This window comes from Daphnia pulicaria, chromosome 8 (assembly GCF_021234035.1).
Source record: "Daphnia pulicaria isolate SC F1-1A chromosome 8, SC_F0-13Bv2, whole genome shotgun sequence".
Taxonomy (NCBI): Eukaryota; Metazoa; Arthropoda; class Branchiopoda; order Diplostraca; family Daphniidae; genus Daphnia; species Daphnia pulicaria.
This window is the reverse complement of record NC_060920.1, coordinates 8023684-8045672: the sequence shown is the minus strand read 5'-3', so window position 1 is coordinate 8045672 and position 21989 is coordinate 8023684. Positions and strand designations below refer to the sequence as shown.

Here is a 21989-nt window from a genome sequence, read left to right as displayed (position 1 = left end):
ATGCGCAAAAATCAACAGAACATGTTTTTTTTGAGTCTATACACACACACATATAGGCAACAGGTTTTTTCGGAGCTGTAGTTATAACCTGTCGAAACTTGAATCTCATTAAGTATTTCTTTCTTTTCTTCCCTATAGCTCTTGTCTTGTTTTCTTTAGCGGGGGGGTTCTCCGGGCTCTCCCCCTTGTGATAATAATTTCACCCCTAAAAAGAGATTTCCTCTATTTCTCTCTCCCCTCCAGAGTTTTTAAAACTCTGGAGAAAAGAAGAGCTGGAGCGATACAAGACGACAATAGGGAGGTGGTGGCAGGAGGGGGGTGTTTGGGGTTGCCCTGCATATGTAGAAGGAACAAAAAAATAAAAATCAGATGGAACATACTATGAGAAAGTAAAGGTAAAAAAGAAGGACAGGTCAAAGGTGACTCACGGGTCTCGACTTGTTCCACAGCGCCAATGAATCATCAAACACACACACACACATGCATGCATGTATGTTCCTCCTCTCGATGCAAAAGACCCCACAACTGGTAGAAACACAGGAGGATCGAAATGAAGAGGATTGCCCCCCATCCCGCCTGAACCTCCTCCCCCTCTCTATCCACCTTGTACGAACCATACAGGTAGGATATGAGTCACTCTATAGTTTGTTTCTCCCCTCTTATTTCTTTTCTTTTTTCGGAGCCCTTGTCCAACTCGTCACTTGTTCTGAAACGCGTATCGTCGATATGACCTAGACGAACCCTCCCTTGTACACATATTCACGTCGTCTATGTATAGCTATAGCCATAGCTAGCTCCATCGCGCTGTGTGTTGTCTGGGGTTGGTTGCAAGTGTATTGTGTCGTTTTCTTCTGGGTGCATCGGATTTTATGGTCGTTGACATGTCGGGGGTGAAACCGTTATAAAAAGAAAAGGGAATAAAAGAACAAACGGTCCTCCATGTCGTAGATATATATATGATTCATAAAGCACCTGAGAGATCTAGAGACGGGAGGGATAATATAATCCAACGGCTATCTCTCTATTCTGTCTGCGAGTTTTGTTAGTTTATTATACGAGTTTGTTTCAGATTGAAATCTAATCCCCATCTCGTGATTTTTTATAATTGAACCCTTTCGGTGTCCTTGATTTGAATCTGGAGAGATGGATATCTCTCATCATCATCATCATCGTCTGTAATCTATTCTCTATTGCGTGGGAATCAACTGAAAAAGTGCGGTACCAGTTCTCCTATGTAGAATTGTAGATTATGGACGTCTAGTCATCAAGAGCTGTACGATTTCTTTATAGGAGAATTCGAAATAGAATTAAGGCAATGAAATTGATTAGATTGGGGGATGCGAGATGATGGACCAACCCATCTCCCTCGTAATAACCCCCGCCTCCGGCCACTAACGCAATCCACCTGTCTATCAATGTGCTGTACGAAGAGCTTATTATACCTGTTGTATTCTCTTTTGCTTCGAGGTACTTCACCTGTTGAAAACGTTCAGCTAAACTGCAGAAAAGTATCGGCTAAAAAATAATCTTAACGCGTAATTTTTCGCATTAACATTTCATTTCATTTTAGCGGACAATACAAGTCCCTTATGTAACATCCCGGGCGTGTAAAAATTTAATTATAGAATAGAAATAAAAGGCGGAGAAAATGCAAGAAGTGTTCGCTAGTATCGCCTACGTAGACGATACTGGGATTCCGAAGAATCTCCCAATCAAAGTTAGCAATCATCAACATCCGATTCAACTCGGCTGGAACTACGCACCGTTCCGGCCATCCTAACGCTGCCAGTATGACCAAGGATTACCATGGATTCCATTGATCAACTAGGAGACTATCACATATGAAGCAATATACCGCGGATACCGGACGTTGTATGTATGTTTTGAGCCATGATTCGTATGCAATAGTTCCACAGATACTAGAGCACCCTCGTTCGCTTCCGAAGAAGCCAACGACCATCCATTCCATTGACGAGCTACACTTCTGCATTTTACGCTCACCAGGACAGTTGAACTCGGATCCCAAGGTGCCCCCCGAGCACCCTGCGACGCCTTATCCAACTCACCTAGGGCTACTGGTTCCCACACAATTTATGTAAATCGTTACTATTTATATTACTCGTGCATATATGATATATGACTGAATTACGCTAATGTTATTTTTATTTTCGGAAAGGTTATTAATTTTGAATATTTTCCATTATTGTTTAACATTTAAATTTATTTTTAAAGTTTAATAAACCTCATTTTTTAGCACACCATATGCTGGTCCAGTCCAATCAAATAAGCTGCTGCGATTGCATCAGCATGTGAGCCAATGGTCTACTTCGGTACTTCCTGCTGTGTAACAGTCAGAAAAACCGACTATGACATTTTAATAGAAATAAAATCAAATGTTAAAAATAATTGAACAACTTGCGAAAAACGCGGATTCGAAATTTGAAGATATCTCTAACGAAAAAACCTTTGAACGTCAATTTTTTTTCATTTCATTATTTCATAACATCCAATAAACTTTCTGATGTAATAATATCTTGTGTGTTATAGTGTAATATTATTTATTCATCCAATATTTAATCGTAATTAATATTAAATTCCTTATCAATCTGGGGGAAAAGGGGGTCGCGTTTTATCTCAGACAAAGTCATAGAGGCACCGAAACGAGTTAAAAGATGAACTCGAGGGAATAAAAAAAAAAAAAAACAAGAAAGTATAGCGTAGTACAGTGATGTGTCTAGTCCATAAACTCCATACCGTTTTAATGATCGAAACTACCGACTAGTAGTAGCAGCAGTAGCTACACTACGCACAGCCATTTTCTAATGTTTCCAAATGGGTTTGTGTACCTATATACTCTTGTACCTTACACACGTACACACAGCGCAAGATTTTTTTTTATTATTTTCAACTGGAGAAAAAGAAAGAAAAAAAAAGGAGAATATAAGAAACAGGTCTGGTTTGTGCCTTGGTAGATAAATTGCGTCGGTCATATTATGAGAAGAAGAACGACCCCAAGGGTCACGGCAGCCGGAGGGCGACGCACCGTGAAGCAAATCTTCTTCTTCTTTTTTTTCCTTTTTCCTATTTTTTCCGAAATTATAATAACAATAATAAGACCAAGAGAGTAGAAGGAGAAAGGCCAAGAAAAGAAAAAAAAAGAGGGGAGAACCAAGAAGAAGAAGGAAGAAAAAAAAAAGTCCAATCAGCTGACATGAAAGGAGCTAATGTGATACGAACTGCTACTGTTGAGAAGAAGAAGAAGAAGAACATTAGCTACCTGCTGCTGAATCCTCCGTGTCTCTCTCGGTTCTCCTCTTCTTATATAGCAGTTGTTGTTTGGTACCTTTTTATTTATTTCTAAATGATGATCACCCCGCCCCACTTTGGGTCTTAAAAAACACAGAAAAAACTACACAACAAGCACCGACTATAAAATAAGAAAAAGGACGCTCTCGTACGGCCCTCACTGGCGAGATCACAAGGTCAAAAAATCGAAAAAAATATAGCATAAGAAGACCAACCCAAACTGTATAGATATAGATAGAACTAATAATATTACGCCTCTATCAATCTCCTTTAGTATCTATAGAGAGGGAGATGAAAAGGGGGGAAGATAAAAGAAGTTGGAAGAAATAAAAACTTCACGGTTCCGTGAGGCGATCGAACAAAAAGCCATCAGGAAGTTTTTTTAAGGGCTGCAGCTGCTGCGCTCAAGAAAAGCTTAGTATAGAGACAGGGTCAGCGCTTTGATTGTTTTCTAATCTTATGTAGCGTTACACAATTTCATTTTTATACGTATACAAAACGGCCTCGATAGTTTTGACTTTAGATTTTCTGATTGAATTAATAATTCGTGTTATTGGGTGTCGAGACTGGCCATTTGATGATGTTGTGATTGTGTTTAGCGTCAGTCGCGTGACCTTGTTTAGTCTGGGCCCATCAGCACTGCTGGGCCTGGACGGACGAGCGAAAATCAACACCTTTATATTCGGCACATCCAGCACACACGTCAAATGTATAGGGACGAAAGGAGGAGGAGGGTATAGGGGGGCGGCAACCGTAGACGCCTACTCTCATACATGCCCTAGATGTCTGTGTAAAGACATACAACACATATATATAGACGTTAGAAAAACAAAATCAACAGCGCAGCAGAGAAACGACAGCAGCCCCGGTTAGAATACATGTGTGCTATGGGGTCTCTCATCCAGCGGAGCGTGAACCATTATGCGACGCCCAAGAACTTTTGATGGCTTGGCGAGAGTCACGTGTCGCAAACGGCGTCCAGTGCTCAACGGGTTGTGGAGTGTGAGGTACTTTGACGAGCAGTCTGCGTCGCAGCAGTGCGCTTTTACCCTGGAAAATAAGCTTAACGAGCACACACACATAGCCTAGCACTTATTAACTGTATATGCTAACATCACACCCGACACCTCTTTTCGCCGCATGGCTTCTGTCGCTGACGTGTGATGCGCTCGACAGGAGCAATCTAGACGGATAAATCCAAATCGATAAGTATCTTGTTTTTCTATCCTCCGGGGGGAGTTGCTGCAATAAATACATCCGACTGTTTGAGAAAAAAAAAGGAAGAAATAGATCAGCACGAAAGAGCGTGAAATATTCATCCGAAAATGGCTATCGCATCTTTCAAGTGCAAGTATTTATAGCGCTAGAAATATTTATTTGTCCACTTGGCCTGCTGTATAGACAATGGCAGAGAGAAAGAGAGAAATAATTGCGCTGTGCTGGGGCTGTGGCTGTCACCGCTGGTTCCCAATAACTCGCATCACCCAACACCATACATCTCTCGCTCTTTTTCTATCTCTTTCTCTAGCTCTGTGTGTTTCCCTTGTCCCCACCTTATTTGGGCTGCTGGACAAGACAACCGCGTCCAGGAGCGCCGTTTGTCACACGCAGTTTGTCAACCGGCCGATGGAATCCATCAACCATCTGATACGCATCGATTCAGCTGCTGCTGCTGCTGTTGCTCCTGTACGGAACTCACTACATAGGCGGGACACACTGATGCTGGGGCTGTCCGTCTTGCGTGTGGGAAATTCTTGTATGGGTCCATACAAGAAAAATCAGGTAGAAAATGTCCGGTGAGAAGAAAAAAAGACGCCAGCACTTTCACTAAAGGTCAAAAATATAAATCTATACAATGGTGTGGCGATTTCAACTTCTGTTGGACGTCGCGCATAAAAACTAACATCATATCAAAGTAGATATTGTCCGTGTAGGGCTCTATACACAATACACCTTTTGGAAAATGAATGGACAAGCGAAGTTGTGTATCTGAGCAATAGATCACGGCTATATCATTGATAATTCATCCGGAATGAGCGTCGACGTCGTCTGGCTGGATGTGTTGTGTAGTAACACGGAGGCCGGACGCGTCGGACGCGTATTATTTAACTGGCCGGGCTCTGCATCGGACACGCATTGTGTGTGTCACCGCCGTGTCGTAGTGGTCGGATGTAATTCCCACAGTATATCCCCTCTCTCTCTCAGTGGGTTCACTTCAATACATTTTTTTCTTTTCCTCTTTTCTATGTGCACTTGTGGTGAGAAGGGCCATTCCAACTGTCCGGCATAAATAGCTGTGACGCCATTTCGATCAAACTACGGCGGCACCGTCGTCGTTATATACTAGACTCGTAATAGCGCCCCGCCCACTCGATTACAGATTATATTTCTAAAATCGCTGGACACTTTCCTATCATAAAAATAGATTGCGTATGTTGTTTTTTCTTTCACGGTTAATTTATCGTTCAGTCGGCCAAAATAGAGAATTCAAGAAAATGGTTTTTACTAAACTAAAATTTCATTAAAGTCCCAGATCGAAAAGTATTTTCAAAGCCGTTCGTAAAATGGTGGTGGACCGGAGTCTGATGGCTTCGTTAGCACAGGCAGTTTGTTTTAGCTAAAACAAGGTGGAAAGTCATCGATAGAATCACCATTGAATCTTCCCCTCCAGACGAAACAAGCCACCGAGAGTTTCGATGCCATCGATACGAACTGCTGGAAAAGAAGGAGACCCTATTCAAATAAACCGTTTTGTTCCATGGCAGCCGAGTATCCTTGTGACCTATATATGGAACATTTATACTAAATCTCCCAGCGTATAGGCCTGTATGTAAAAACCAGAGCTTGAGGTACGACATAGAGCCAGGTTTTGACCATTTTTGTTGTTGACTTTTTCCCGTTGCTTTATACGAATAGAACCAACCCTTGATAAACAAATTTCGATCATCTTTATCACGTCAAGTGAAGAAAAAAGGAAAAGAGAATTTGACGCGCTCCGGGAAAATATACATTGTGTGATTCATATTCACGTCCCGCCCACTTCATTTTCTTTCTTTTTTTCCACCGTTTGGTAGAAGAAATGATAATAGACGGTGACGCTTATTATCATTGCCCACTATACACACGAGTAAATATTTCCCTTTTATTCTCCACTGACCGACGCCGTTCTGCACCGCTCGTTTCATATCGCAATCGGATGTTGTCCATCTGTTAATGCCTCTGTCTATATATGTACACTCGCTTACATTATATGTAGCCACAGTCACAGTTTCTCCACACACAAAAAAGGAATAACGGAAATCAAGAAAAAAAAAGCGCTAGCTATTATATTCCAAATATGTTTTTTAATACACAAAAGAAAAATATCTAAATCGGTTACGCAAGTTTTTTTTCCCCTTTTCATTCTTTATTTTTTTATTTTTTCTACCTTTATTTTTCCCCTCGGTCGGTTCTGATAATAGAAAAAGAACACCACAAAAGGGTGATATTTCCAAGGAAATGTATACACACACCAAGAGGATAGAAACGGTCCCCTCTATTCAATTCGAAAGAAGAAGAAGAAAAAAAGGTTTGAATTACGCGCGCGGGTCCCGCCGTTTGCCGCATCAACGGATAGAGCGTGCCGGCCTCACACAGTTACAGACTTCCCCAAAAAAGAAAGAAAGAAAGAAAAATATAACGTATATTGAAATCGTACGGTTTATTATGATGATTATGATTACACTGGGTATATGTACGAAGCCCCCCTTCGTACATATACCCAGTGTAATCATGGGGGGGGGGGGGAGAAGGGTGACAACAGTTTTCGGTGCCAGCAAATAGGAAAAATATAAGCCGCCAAGGTTCTCTTGGTGATATGGTGTCGTAGCCTCTAAAGCCGGTCCTGTTGGCAGGAGCAAGTGAATAGATCCGATTTCGCCTTTGCTTTCACGTGCTGCTGCTGGCTGGCTGCTGCCTATAGATGACAAACAGAAGAAGGGAGAGAACCGAGATATAGGCCTCCTGAACTGCGGCCCACTGATGCGTGATGGGGCCCGCGCTCTTGTGGTGTGTGCCGAGACATTGACTCTTTTTTTTCTTTTTCTTCCAGTACAAGTCCTTTATTCCCTTATGGCTTCCAAGAGAGTCCTGGAGGATCTTATTGTGGCGGTTTCGGTATTAAAGTAATTGTCTGAGGGTTTCGTGAAAATTTGGACTTTTATTTTGACTGTGGTAGGGGAGGAGCTCAGTGTAACGTGATGATGCGAACTATAAGATACTAAAATTATCCCGATCCGTTCATCGGATAACATCGAGCCCTTTCCGTTAGCTTTTTTGCCGTTTACATCCAGCCCTTCCACATCCATCAGTCACTACCCTGACTGGCTAAAACCTTAAACGAGTGGGAACATTTCTTCAATCATTTAATAACATTTCAACAATCATAAATTTAAAAAAAAATGAACTTTAACAATGACGATATGGCGAATTCGACCCCGAACCCTAAATTGAAATTTCTTTTACGCATTACTATTGTGACGCCATTATAAAACTTTACCTTCATCAACAGTTAAACGTGATCTATTTGTTACTTTAATGATTTTTCCATTGATTTTGTAGAGGTTAGCATGGCTCATTCCCAATAGACTATTGGCATCTGCCAGGTATATTGCTATCAATTACGTTTTCCAATTTACCATGGAACGGCCATGCTTCGTTAACTGTTTTCAATATCAAAACGTACTTAAATCATTGCCTTGCAATAATAGGACTGGTGAAACTTGGAAGATCTTCAGCAGCTTCGTTTCATATTAAAGTAATCAAAAGCTTCCAATTTATCTTAAGCGGCTTTACCTGTTGACAATTGGCATAGTTCTTATTGTAAAATTAAGTTTATATTCTGTAATGAGTTTAATATCGAGTTGGAACACAAAAAGAACAAAGATTTAAGCAACCCAGGACGTATTGTATATCCTAAACGTTTTTGTACCTCATCAAAATCAAATACAACATAGGCTGCTGCAGTTTTATTTCAATTACGTATTAATAAATAGCAGTAAGCTAGTAAGTGAGCTTTTTTAATAACGTCACCATCAGTTCGGTATTAAATCTAAGTGCATGTTTGCGACACACCATGTGCATTTGAATGCTATTCACATACGAACTTGTTTACCGACAAGACGTCGAGACAGGGGTACTTCATATTCCACATTTTATTATTTAAAGTTCAATGATCATTCTGACCGCGAACTAAAGCGTCTTAATTCACGCAATGTACATTTTTAACGTGAAGTTAATTTTTAATGTTTAATGGAATCTTGCCGTGAAATAATATATTAAAAAGTTTTATTAAAATAAATTGATTTAAATTTAACTGTCATTGGGTTAGACTGACTGACAAAATCCATCAGGGTTTCAGTGAAATTCGAACCATTAAATGAAACCAATTAGGAATACTCTCAGCTCTTACCGCCTCATTTCTAGTTGACCGGCATTGTTCGTTATTGAAAAACTAAATTTCCCGACTGACGAAAATGATATTAAGTTCAAAGTCGAATAATGCCCGATGTTTGCCCCATAGGCCTGAAGCGTGTGGAGCCGTACATGCAATAATTAGCAGTTTTGACGAGAGATTTGACGGATTGGGTCGCAGATTGGTATTAAACGCTTGGCGTGTTGTAAACATTAGCAATTGAGAAAATGAACTGTAAGAATAATGATATAAGATACCCCATTTCGTATCATGAATTTAGATTTTTTTAACCGATTTATATTCAATCATAGTTCGCCACACAACACTCTTACCATCAGGGTCGCGAATTGAACTGCATTTATATTCTGGTTACATTTACCAGTTGGTTTAAGAATTGTCGTGGTTAATTCAAACCATTGAGTAATCCAACTTTTTTCACCAAACTATGGTTAACAAATGAGGCCTGTCATTCAATGGTGAATTAAACTTTGCAATGAATTAATGAAATTAAATACCCGTATTTGACGAAAATTCAGTCAGAGTCCGGTGAATGATATTGTACGCATAGGTAATCAAATAGATCATGTCAATGTACAACATAAATTGTTGTATTTCATTGATATCCTTACACCAGGGATAGCAGAGCAAAGCTCATTTTGATAAAGTATAATTATCCTTATCTATAATCAGTTGTGTCAAATGGAAATGTCAGGTGAACTGTAACGAATAAAATTAAGGGTTAGTAATGGCCGAGTGAATGATATTTTTTCAGTAAAAATCAGTAAAAGACATATGCGTCCGCTTGATGTTATTGGATGTATTGAAATTATACTTATTCCAAACAACTTCTTTATATTTGTACTTAACAACAAATGAATTTTGACGCTGACGGTCTGACGAGTACGTATGTTGTTTTCAGAATGCGATTCTCTAAACCAAACGCAGTTGCAAGACGATTACTGTTTAGCTCACTTGTCATCGCTTGATCAATCCATATCGACTTTATATTCTAGCTGTTACCTTACAACCTTAGTTGTTTAATGCCCAAGTTTGCCCCAGTCACAAGACACGTTATTAAAATGTTTACCAATGTTAGTAAATATTGATCAGCGCCTTTTTTAGTAACATCGTGGTCATGGCATTGGATCCATGAATATAGAATTAATGATAAATGCAACCCTATAAAATAGTAGTCATTGGTGATCTGGTTATAATCTTTCTTAATTTCATGTGTCGAGGGGGTAAATTTGGAAATCAAAGCCAATTAATCTCACCTGCAATTTACTCTCTTCATGAAAATCAACGTTCATTTTTGTGAAGATGAATGAACATTTGCAACATCTCCTCCTTTTGACTTTTTGAGCGGTTTGGATTTAGGGGGTGGGAGAGTCGATTTTTAATAGTTACTATCGATTTCTTAAGTCTAGCTAATTAGAAGATTAGTGTCGTCTGCTCTCGTTGTAGACTTGTAGTAGTAGTACAGTTTCGAGAGAAGAGACGAGTTTAGTAAGTAATAAGTGAGTGCTGAAGTTTATTAAGATATAGAATCGTAACGATAACTTTTATGGAAACGTGCATGTCTTCACGAGAAATAGCACAACTATTAAAGTTTCAAAAACGTGGTGATCGTGTATAAAACTCTGGTGTCGTGGGTCTCCACACTCTCCATGCATGCTGCTTGGCGGGTAAATATTGGCGGGTAAAACTTAAATACAGATAGAATGACTGTGGGAGCTTATAGATAGTTAAGACTTAAACCTGTTCCAAGTTTGTAAAATGTTAGTTTCTGACTATAGTAGTTATTCTATCATGTCAGCCCCCTTAAGGTTGATGGCAGTTTGTTTGCACTAAGTAACCTTCTCCTTTGTGCAGATTTCAGGCCTGAACCAGCCATCATTACAACACGATATGCAAGTTTTGCTTCTGCTGGTATTGATCTGCCATCAGCAACATACTCAGTCATCGCTTGGGTAATGATTTGTGTCATTTATTTTCCTGCAATCTGTTAGATAATTGTACAATGCATGACTTGCATAAATGCAGTGTTTTTTCATGGAAACCTTTAATTCCCCTGTATATTAACTATTAGGGTTTTTTTACTTTTCATTTAGATAAACAGCATCCAGACATCCAGCTTGATTGGAAAAACTCAGTCCTTGTGTACACCCATGTGAGTGTGGGGGTATTCACGAGGACGCCCTTTTTTCGTCATTCAACTTTTCTGCAGGATGGAGCACTTATGGATGCCAGGCTGTTTTACCCAGGCGTAAAGGTAGGAGAAAAATTGATTTCTATTCTTTTTTTTTTTACAATTTGGTAGCGTCAATCGTGACGTAATACGGAGTAAGATTATTCCAGAGCTTTGCCGTTGACTTGAACTGTTCTCTTTTTAAAAAGGCATTTTTGTTGACTCAGTAAAGAGTTCATTTAAAATAACTCATTCGAACCAATCGAAGGACGACTGCAGATCAGGCTTGTTTTGTTTTTGTACCTCACAACTTTTTCTGTGGGTAAACAATCATCAAATTATTTGAATTTTCAACACTTTGAGCAAAGTGCAGCAGATTTTCTAAGAGGGACCTGCAATGACAGTCGAAACCTCCTCGTTTTATTATTATGGATTTCTTTTTTGTTTTTCTCTGGTTGCTGGTATACCGTCTTTCTAATTGAAAAAGCCAAGTCATTCGAGTGGACATGGCACGGGTTCTGTCTTGGGCAGGCAGCCGAATCCCGTGACAATGATGCTCTATTTATTTATCGAAAAGAGTCATAACTCATTGTCAAGTGGCCTAGTGGTTTAAACCATCAGGCCTCCATCTATATAAAGACTGCCAAGAGAGAAAGAAGCAGCAATCCCACACAGACATCCCGTTGAACGTATAATCTTAAAGACACCGAGAAAGGGAAAAGAGGCCTATCAATAATCCACCGTAAATATAGTCGAGCGATGATATATCTCGGCGAGATCTCTATATAGCTAGGCAGAATATACATCAGAGAGAGAAAGAGAGTCTAGCCAGAATAGATGGTAGCAGAGCTCTAGATATGTTCCAGCAGGGTTCTGGGGCATGCACAGCACACACCAAGTCCTTTTTTTTTCTCTTTTCCTTCTTTCTTCCAACTAGGAGACAGTACAGAGAGAAGAAGTGAGGGGTGGGACCAGATGACCTCTGACCCTGTATATAGGAGTCTTTAAAAGCTATCCATCTTGCTCGGGTGTCATGGAGAGAGAAGATGGCAGCAGCATCGCTGAACTCTCTCTCTCTCTCAAATCAAAATGTGCGTCGAGGAAAAATATAATAAAGAAATAAGGAACCACAAGTGTGCTCGGCTGCTGCTGAAATTTCAGTGGCACACTGTACACCAAACTTGCGCTGCCATACTCTTCCACTCTCTCTCTCCCCTCTCTCTATCCCACTTTTCCTGGACACAAGGCAGACAAATAAGAAACAGGATCCTTTTATTTTCTCATTGCCTTCAACAACCCCCAGAAAAAAAAACCCTCGCTCTTGTATGTGTTGCCCTGTCTCATTTCTTTTTTTAAACAACAAAAATAAGAAATGACGAAATGTGTATAATATCGCCGATCAAAGTTAAAAATGTTTAATAGAGCATCAGCGTATCGAATGCCGGCCATCGCGGAAAAAGGTCCTAGAAGATGTGTACGAATATCGATCGATCAACATCAGTAGATCTTTTTGACGTGATTCTGACGGACACTAAAGAGGTAGGAAGAATGAAGTGTAACTATATTGGAAGAAAAGAGGGAGGCCGCAAATGGATAAGGAGAGGTCAAGCGCACCTGTTTTTCAGTGGTCAATAGCCCAATAATATATTTAAGCTCATCTTCTCAAATGTATAAGGAGAGGGGGGGGGGGTCAACCCTATAGAGAGAGAGAGCAATTGGTTCACTTGACTGCCATCGGCGGAGGGGTCCCTTTTTATTTCGAAAAAACCGTTTCTCTCTCTCCATCCACACGAAAAGAAGGGATCACTCAGCACACTCTTTCGGAGAGGGCGACACAATAGAAAAAGGATTTCTAGACCCAGCCCGAGACCACTGCTGTAAACATGTGTTATCGTATTGAATTGGTGTTGTTGTGGACAGGCCGAGAGAGTGACCCCCTCATCGGTTCTCTGGTCCTCGGAGACTATCTAGACTTATTATAGCTACCAAAGTAGCTATACAACGCCATCTCTCGCTACATTTCATCCGCCAAAACAAAGTTCACTATTTTTTGAATCGATCCGGCTCCTGTGTATAATGAACAAAAAGTTGGGCGATCGGAATGCGAAAGTATTAGACTAGTGGGGGCGCGGACACGGCTGATTAACTCGAAAAAAAGTATTAAGGTTTATTCTCGCCGATCGCTGGTTGAGCAAATAACAAACAAGTTTGGGGCTGCTGCTGCTGTGCACACATGGCTGCAATCGATGATGTTAGACTGCAGTCTGTGTAACAGTTGAAGGGAAGAAGAAAAAAGAGCTGGAGACTCAATCGTGCGGTAACAAGGAGAAGAGGCTCATTCAAGTTGCGCCGCATCTCTCACGTCCACTGATTGGGAACTCTGCGTGCGTTTGACAGTTGAAAGGCACAGCAGCACCTCCTCTTTTTTTCTTTTACTGTACATGTAGTCTAGAATCCAAACCAAGTTGGGGAAAAAGGCTAATACGTGATCTGAGGATTTTTTTTCAGAGAGCGCTGTGTCAACAATCAGTGCGCATATATCGCTCGCGGGGTTATATATTTTCCAGCTCTTTATTTTCTCTGCGTGTTGTTGTGATGTCTGCCCTTTTTTCTCTCTCTCTCCTTCCATGAGCTTCTTTTCTGGGGGAGAGAAAAACATCAATAGGGCGCTATATAGACATCTCGGTCTCTCTCTCTGAACTGGCCTGTCGTAGTGTCTAAGCTGGCCGAGCATTACCTATTATACACGGAGAGAGAGAGTAGTAGTCTAGGTTACACATACATGGAAATTTTGATATTATTTGGGCTTCACACTCGGCCGAACCTTTTCATCATTATTAGGATCATCATCATGCCCAACGTAGCAGACGTAACTGAATAGCTCTACACCACTCTATATAGCCCGCCAGATTCTCTTTCTTTTCTTTTCCTTTTTTATTCTATTTGGGATGTCACGGCTACAAGTCTATCTAGGGCCGGCCCAGCGATCAACAACAAACTTGTGGCGTAAACGTAATCCATTCCAATTGCGGGTCCTATTCAATCGGTTAGAGCGTGAAGGGAAATGAGAAGCGATGCCCATAGGTGAATGCGTGTGTGTAACACCGAGTGTTTATTATAGACTTGTAGGAGCGAGCTGTAAGTATAGATTTTTGGGGAGATGAGCGTTAACCGAGATGATGGATGACGGCAGGTGTGATGGCTATCTCTTTGAGAGACCAGCAACCAAAAATGAGAAGAAGAGAAATTACCTCACCAATTGAACGGCTGGGGGCTCCTCGGGGCTCAACACTTAACGCAATCGTTTCGTCCACTTCATCGACTCGGATAGAAAATGTCTAAATCCACAAACATTTTTTAAACTTGTCTTTTTTTTTTTCTTTCCAGCTTTTTGACTGGGTTGTAAATTAATTTTACGTCGCCGTGTGAGAGTTTGACGATAAGAACCGCGACTGGTAATCCCGTCTTATATGTAGGGTGACGCCTGCGGGTTTTCATATTGACACGTCAGGAATCAGTTGCGTATTATATAACCGAGGGTATATATATACGTATGTATGTATACAATATTGTCGAATCAAGCTGTTATTTGAATTAGCCAGACGAAACTAAGTGGACAGCCGTCGCCGGTTTGCGGCTCTCTTTTGGTGGTGGTGGCCGAAGGCCGTATAGTTGAGAGGAGAGCCGAGGAGATGCGATTAATGGACCTTTTATGTGTCGCATTTAGGGGACGTCAAGTGCAGCTGATGGGAAATTGGACGGACAAAAGTTCCCGTCCGAAAAACGAGCGTCGCCCGCCGACACAAACGCCGCCAATCCCCCCCCCCCTTTTTTTCTTTCCAGCTCTCCAGCACCGCTGGACGGGCTAAAGAACTTAATCCTCCTACGCACCAAAAGCGCCCAGCATCGCACACATATATATACAACCACTTCTTGGGTCCCATCCAATCACCTTTATCGCTCCTAAGCGATCGATCTGTATGTGTTCCTCCTATATACTCTTTCGGTTCACCAACACAAGAGCAGCTCTTATTGCGGCACTGTAACTTTATTTTTTTCCATTGTCAAACAGAAAAGGGGGGAATCAAACGGTATGTACATATAGTAGGCTGCTACCGCTGGCATTGAGGGCAAACACAAAATAATATTATATAGCTTTTTTTTCTATCTGGAAGTGCGTTGCGCATGAATATAAAATGAAGTCCGGTCTCGAGTCCGATGGGAATAAACCGCCCGTGACTATAAGTCCGATATTATTATTTTTTTTTCTTTCCTATTTTCAATATATAGGCCAATGAAAAAAAGGGGAAAAAAAAACCTGACCCCTTCGTTTGATAAGAGTTCCACACGTCGTCCGCACAGCTTTTCACGCCCCATTATTTTAAGGGAGGATCGGAGGAGGGTGGGGGGGAGGACTCCCGAATTGACCATTTTCTATTGTCAACTGCAATCATCGATCTATGCGCTTGTGTGTAGACCCTCATCTTCTATTTATACATCTACATCGTTTTTTCTCTTTCAGAAAGGGTAAAGTGAAACGATGGGTTTTCTCGATTCGATTCATATGCTGGCCCTTTATTACGTATTCAGAAGGGACAGCTATGTAAATAGATTGCGTTTATAGATCAGCCCTTTTTTTTTCTTCGTTGACGATCTTTTTTTTTGTAGGGGCTCTCCCTTCTTTTACATATGCGATATAATATAGCAGCGATCCTTTTTTTTTAGATATTCTTATCTACTCTTTATTCAATGTTTTTATATCCAGAACTTTGCATATTCACTGGACAGTGGTTAATGTTTGGTCGTTTCCGCTTCTCTTCGTCTCTTATTTCCCTTTTTTTTCTTCCCGACTAGCTGTGCAATATATACACATCTCGAGCTGCTGTGTATTGACGCGGAGCGATGGATCTCCAAGGATTTCAAACCGACTTTTCTTTTTGTAATCCTGACGTTGTGTCCTGATGAAAATTCAACAAAGATTTATACAAGCTAATCTATTACTGTTTGTCCGATAGTGGAGAAAAGTTTGTTGAGACTGTCTTCACTCTCCACACACAAAGTCTTCTTCTATTAGAGTACAGTATATAGTACGTGTGTTCGGGAACTTTAGAGAAAAAGTCAGACAAAGTGTGTAGTTACGTGCAACAATAACTTTTGGTTTTATATAGAAAAGAAAAACCTTTTTTTCTTTTCTTTTTTTCCTTTTTTTCTTTTTCGGTCGTCAATGTTTGGGGCTGTGAAAAGGTTTCCGGAAAGATTTGTTGACACAAATTTGAACACATCGTATAGACGTGTCGATTTGGTATATCACTCTCCGGGTATATACAGGTGACATCCATTAAGCCATCCAGAAAGCCATCAAGTGCTTGGCGCTAAAAACTGTTTTTGAATAGGTCGTGGCCCGTCCCCTCCTTCCCAAAAACAAATTTTCTGTTTGTTGTACAGGAGCGACCGCAGGGTGCTTTTTTGGCTCTCGTCACTAATACAAAACTCGGCTGTGCGATCCGGCAGCATCACATCTAGGCCTAGATCGTTTTTGCCTTGAAAAGGCGTTAGAGGGTGAAATAGTATCCGCTTCAAAAAGAGGTAAAAAGGGAGAGATAAGGAAAAGAAAAAAATGAAATTTCAATTGTCAAGTGCGTAGATGGAAGCAAAGTGGAGCTTTATTATTATAAGGGAGATAGACAGGTCCAAAAGCGACACACAACGACTGTGGAGAGAAGAAAAATAAAAATCCGTCAATCACAACGAAAAACCTTCCTGGGGACGGAATGATAAAAGGAACCAATAAACACACACACACACTGCAATGCCCGCGTAGATAGACGATAGATCGGAGAGAGAGAGAGAAGCGAAATAATGTTGTGAAAGGATTGTTGACTGGCCGCGTATAGAAGAAGGAAAAAGAAAAAACAAGATTTGGTGCCGTTTCGCTTTTGTGCGCCCACACGAAATCCGAAGCTTATAGAGAGAAGGCGATGGTAGTAACATAACGAGCGAAATGCTGTGCGCGTATGTGTGTGTGTGTGTGTGTGTGTACACGCTGTGCCACTCGGCTTTCAATCGCCCAGCAAAACACAAAATCGCTGGCCCCTTCCATTTTTCAATAGAAAAATTTTTCTTTTTTTTTTCTTTCCCCCCTCACTTTTGTGTCCGTGTAACACAACAAAAAAATATGGGAAATAATCAAAAGAATTCTTTTTAGACGGGCTTATACACCACCGCGCACCACACATCTATGGGGCTTGTTAAACTGTGTTGAATTCTCCGATGAGTAAATGTCAATCACACACATTCGCCTTGAGTTATTTTGTTAAGGGATGCATGTGGAATCTAGTAGTGTATAGTGTCCCTCCAAGTATGTGCTAGACTTTGGGCAGCCTATTATCTAGTATGGGCGATACAACAACTTGTCAATCTTGATATCGTTAGAACTTAGAAGAGAGGTTCATCTTTCGCCAGACGTATAATAAACCTAGTCATCCATAAATAATCTCTGTTAAACTACACAATGGCTCTGTCTCCGCGCACTAATACCAGCCAATAATCTGACAATTATTTTTTATTTTTTCAAACTTTCCCCCGCGAAAAAAAAAAATTGGGTCCGATTTTTTAAAATAGATAACTCAAACTCTATTCGGTAAAATGACTATGGCGCCAATCCAATTTCAAATGGTAAAAAAAAAAATCGCTCGAGTACATATAAGTCATAAATCAATGTTGGTATATATTTGTATTATCATGTTATAGGGTTTTTCGCTCTTGCGCTTTGACCTACATAAATCAATCGTGTGAATCGGGCGTTTTGCAAATCAAATGCATTTGCGGGAGTCTCAATGTCACTGGATCTAGGTCAGGTCAGGTCGTTAATATATTTTCCCCTTTAGAATTAATTACCGTACACGATCGGCCTCCAGTAGACACAAAGTTAACGATTTCTTGACGATGGGATCTGACCGACGATATTTTTCCATTACGTGGCGCGTGGACACGGCGCTGACCAGATCCATCAAGAGAATCATCATCATCATCATGATGCGGATTCTCTTCCATTGTATGGCGCTGTGGAAGCTGCTGGACAATGTATAGATACACACTATTGTGGGCAAATCAAATCACTATGTGTACAAGAGATCTCTGACGTCCGAGTCCTTCGCGCGCTCGTTTTCCCCTCGTCATTGGGTCGATGACGACGACGCCCACGAATTCATTTGTCACTTCTCGGCCATGATTTTCAATGCGACGGCCACCGCTAAATACGTGAAGAAGAAAAAAAGAAAGAAATAATAAAAAGGGGACCGTTTTTGGCCACTGTCCCACTGCCACAGAGCAAACACGAGCGCCATTTATATTGTGTTGTCATCTCTCGACAGTACAGAGCTATAGACAGTTTGATTATCGACTGGCTTCCGATTGTTTGCAAGTCGTGTCCGTTGCCTATATACTATGTTCGTTCGACATTTTCCCATTGGATACTCGAAATTCTAATGTTTTCAGGCCCATTTTTCTCACGCCAAATGGTCCTTTTTTTTTCTTTGGCTTGTAGAACACACGTATCGATTTGTGTTTTTACCTATTCTCTAAAGATGACGTAATCCTGGGGGGAGAGAAAAATATAAACTGGCGATTTTTTATTGTCGTGATTTGAATCGGCGTCTTATTCTCCGAGTATAGTTGAAAAAAGAGATTCCAGTATAAAGTCATAAAAATGTTCACTGTAATAAATTGATGTATCAATTTTCAGCGGCGTGTCTAAGCGATTTGTTAAAAATAGGAAAACTAAACAAAAATGTTCGGGAATCGATTTCGATTGATCTCTCGTCTCTCCCGTCCCTTGCAGTAATGCACAGCGCGGAAGCGTGTCCAAGTGGAACAAAAGAAGCGGACCCAAAGAAGGGATGACGCTGAATCTGATCCGGCGTCATGTGAGAAAATATCTTTCATATAGGGGGGACACACACACACACACACACAAATCTATATGAAAAGTCGGGTTATAGTGTATACACACACACAGAGAGAGATACGACTATCCTCTTTATATACGTAATAATGATGGCTTCAAGCTGTCGTCACCCCTCTTTTGAATCCTTATATGTAAGTATCCCGCCCCCTTTGGCTAATGAAGATGAATCTGTCCTTATAATATGTAAATCAAACCCTTTCACGAAAAATGGCGCGCTGTTAGGAAATTCAAATTTGAATCAATTGGCTCCCATTTTCGGTTTCCCTTTTTTTTTCCAAAGAAAAATTTTGTTGAAAAATTGACTCTATGGTCTCTCTATCTTTTTAAAAAATGAAGCGAAGCGGTAGATCCTCCTCTTCCCATTGAAACCATTCAACTCTCCACCATTTCAATAGTAAAGATCGATTATTAATGGCGCTGCTGCTGTCTATCGACAATAGAGGGAGAAAATGCCCGGGCGATTTGAATACAGCGACAATGATGAACGACCCATCATCATCCGTGACGTCACGAAATTGGGATGGCCATTTTCAATAAACTGAAGCTGCTGCTGCTGCTGCGTCTGCTGCCCTGGGGCTCTCCCGCCGCTCATACACATTTGAATAGCCATAAAAATTTATTTTCAAGAAGAATAATAAAAGAAAAAAGGAAAAAAAGAGGAAGCGATGATGGGGAAAGATGGGGCTCAACGGCACCCGAGATGATCGTTTCAAAAAATTTATGTTTAATGGCGCTGAGCTGAAGCTTCCAGCAGCGCAACGAACGAAGCGCCAGCAGACTAATTATCAGCCTGGGCGCGGATCCGATCTGCATGTCACGTGCCAGCTAACTTGCACAGAAAACAAGAGAGTCTAGTGTATGTATATAATAGCTGTTATATAACATTTCTCCACTCTATGCAAATGATACGGTCGTTCAAATCGGGCGCCATTATGTGTGTGATTATCGCGGGAGTGGCTGGGGCGACAAGAGGGGGCCCTGCCCTTCTTCGGCGGATGATGAATAAAAGGGCACGAAAATTTTACACACACACACACACACACACAGACAGCAGTAGATCAGCAGAGATCGTTACTATGCAAAACAGTAAAAGCAATTGGATGGAAGGGAAGATGGTAAAAACTTTTGAGTGAAAAACAGGAGCAATAAAAAAAATTGAAATTGACGATTATAAACATCGGCTCCCGCATCAACGGGAAAACAGATTGGTGTGTGATTCCCCATCGTAGATAAGAGGAAAGGGGGGGATAGGACCTGCTGGAACAAAAAACAAAAAATATGGCCCAGTCATTATATTCCCAGTGAGTGATGATGATGGTTGATTTTCTCATCTGTGTGTTGTAATCTTTATCGAAGAAATTGAACCGAAAATCATGACGCTCTTTCTAATAAGAGAAGAAAGGTGTTTATAGTGAATAGTCTATCTAATATACAGTGGATCACGATATGATGCGCCCTATCTATCTGATGATGATGTAATCGAGCCCCCGCGGGTGCACGTGTTCATCGCACACCAAAATTATAAGCTGGTCATTTTTTTTTTGTTGTCTGTCCTTTTCCTTTTGTTGGTTTCCTCATCTAAAGAAAAAAAAAATGACGTTCATTTATTATCTGTTTCGCTTATCAATACTGTTGGTGAATCATATTGTCCGCTACTTAAAAACTATCGATCCGAACCACCTGCATCAACTTGAAATGATCTAACCCCCTCGATCGCTCTCTCTCCCTATCATATACTATACTACACCGACCCCTCACTACACTTTACCGTGTTTACTACCCCCCGGCTTATATTTTCATAGATAGTTTTTTTTGGGTTATGTGTACTACATTATATTTGAGAGTAGAAGGGGTGATACGTCAACCCCATCTGCAGTGCTGTAACATGACTGACAATCGGAAACAATCGCGTCATTATTATTGTTATTCTCTCCTTTTTTTATTTTTTAGTTTATTTTTGGGAGCGAGCTGGTGGAGGGGGATGAAAAGCCACCTGGTGGCCATCATTGGGCCATTGCTTAATGAGCGCTATATGGCTCTAATACCCCCCTCGCTATATAGCCCCCACTTTGGCGTCATTTCTCTGAATAGATATATATGACTACTAGACCCTCACCAATTAATAGGCTAGACAGTATGAATCAGCAGGGGGTTGTGACTACATACGAATGGAGAGCTCGGGGTCCGGTATAGCACGACTATACCAACATACACGTGTTCACGGACGCACAACAAACTTGTATTCAAAAGAAGCTTCTGACTATACAACCCCTCATCGCAGAGGAAAGAAAAAGCTTCTTTTTTTTTCTTCCGGCCAGCAATTGTTGCGCTTTTTTACACCGGCGGAGATGTTGTAATATTTATTCACGTCTTCCTTGTGTGTGTGTGTGTGTGTGTGAGATGAGCCGTGATTTCTTGTGTATAGCTTCTTTTTCTTCTTGGCTTTATTATTACGACAGCAGCCCGTCACATCATTACATTTTTTACTGCTTCATTATCAGCTCCTGCCGATGGGGAGGCAAAGAAACATCTTGCGCAAAAGTGATGCACAAGTTTTTCGAGCGCGCGCAACTTATTCCCTTTTTTCAAATCAAAATTTCGAACGTGTTGGGCAATAAAAAGAAAGATGAGCGTGCCGTGAATAGTGAAATACACCACCACCACCAGCGGATTGGAAATATAAGATGACCAGCAGCGGAGATCCTTTTTTGATTCTTTTCTTTTGGTATACTTAAAAAAGTTGTACAACAACAAAACCGAAAGCTAAAAAATCCTTTTTTAAAGACGAGAGTGAGAATAAAAAAGGAAAGAAATCGTGGAGCCCTCTAGAATCGGCAATCTCATTCACACTTTGAGCTTTTTTTTATGTTTTGTGAAATAAAATAAAAGAAAAAAGGGAGAAGAAAAATAGGAGAGGGGCGATACATCATAAAGGAAGGATGTCGAGAAAGGAAACAAGAAAAGATCTCTTTGTGTGTATATTATTCTCTCTCCCAACTGATTCCTTCATCCCCTCGCTCGCTCGGTCGGTCGGGTTGTGGAGTTGCTGATGGCGAATGGGAACTTGTTACTCGATT

The 21989-nt window shown here is 40.8% G+C and overlaps 1 long non-coding RNA gene across 1 annotated transcript; it reads left to right on the top strand.

Moving 5' to 3' along the window:
- The first annotated feature begins 10133 nt into the window (after positions 1-10133).
- Positions 10134-11024, top strand: LOC124311719. The gene is made up of 3 exons (XR_006910170.1): positions 10134-10443; positions 10631-10728; positions 10870-11024. It is a non-coding gene; the product is annotated as an uncharacterized LOC124311719 (long non-coding RNA).
- The last annotated feature ends 10965 nt before the right edge of the window (positions 11025-21989 follow it).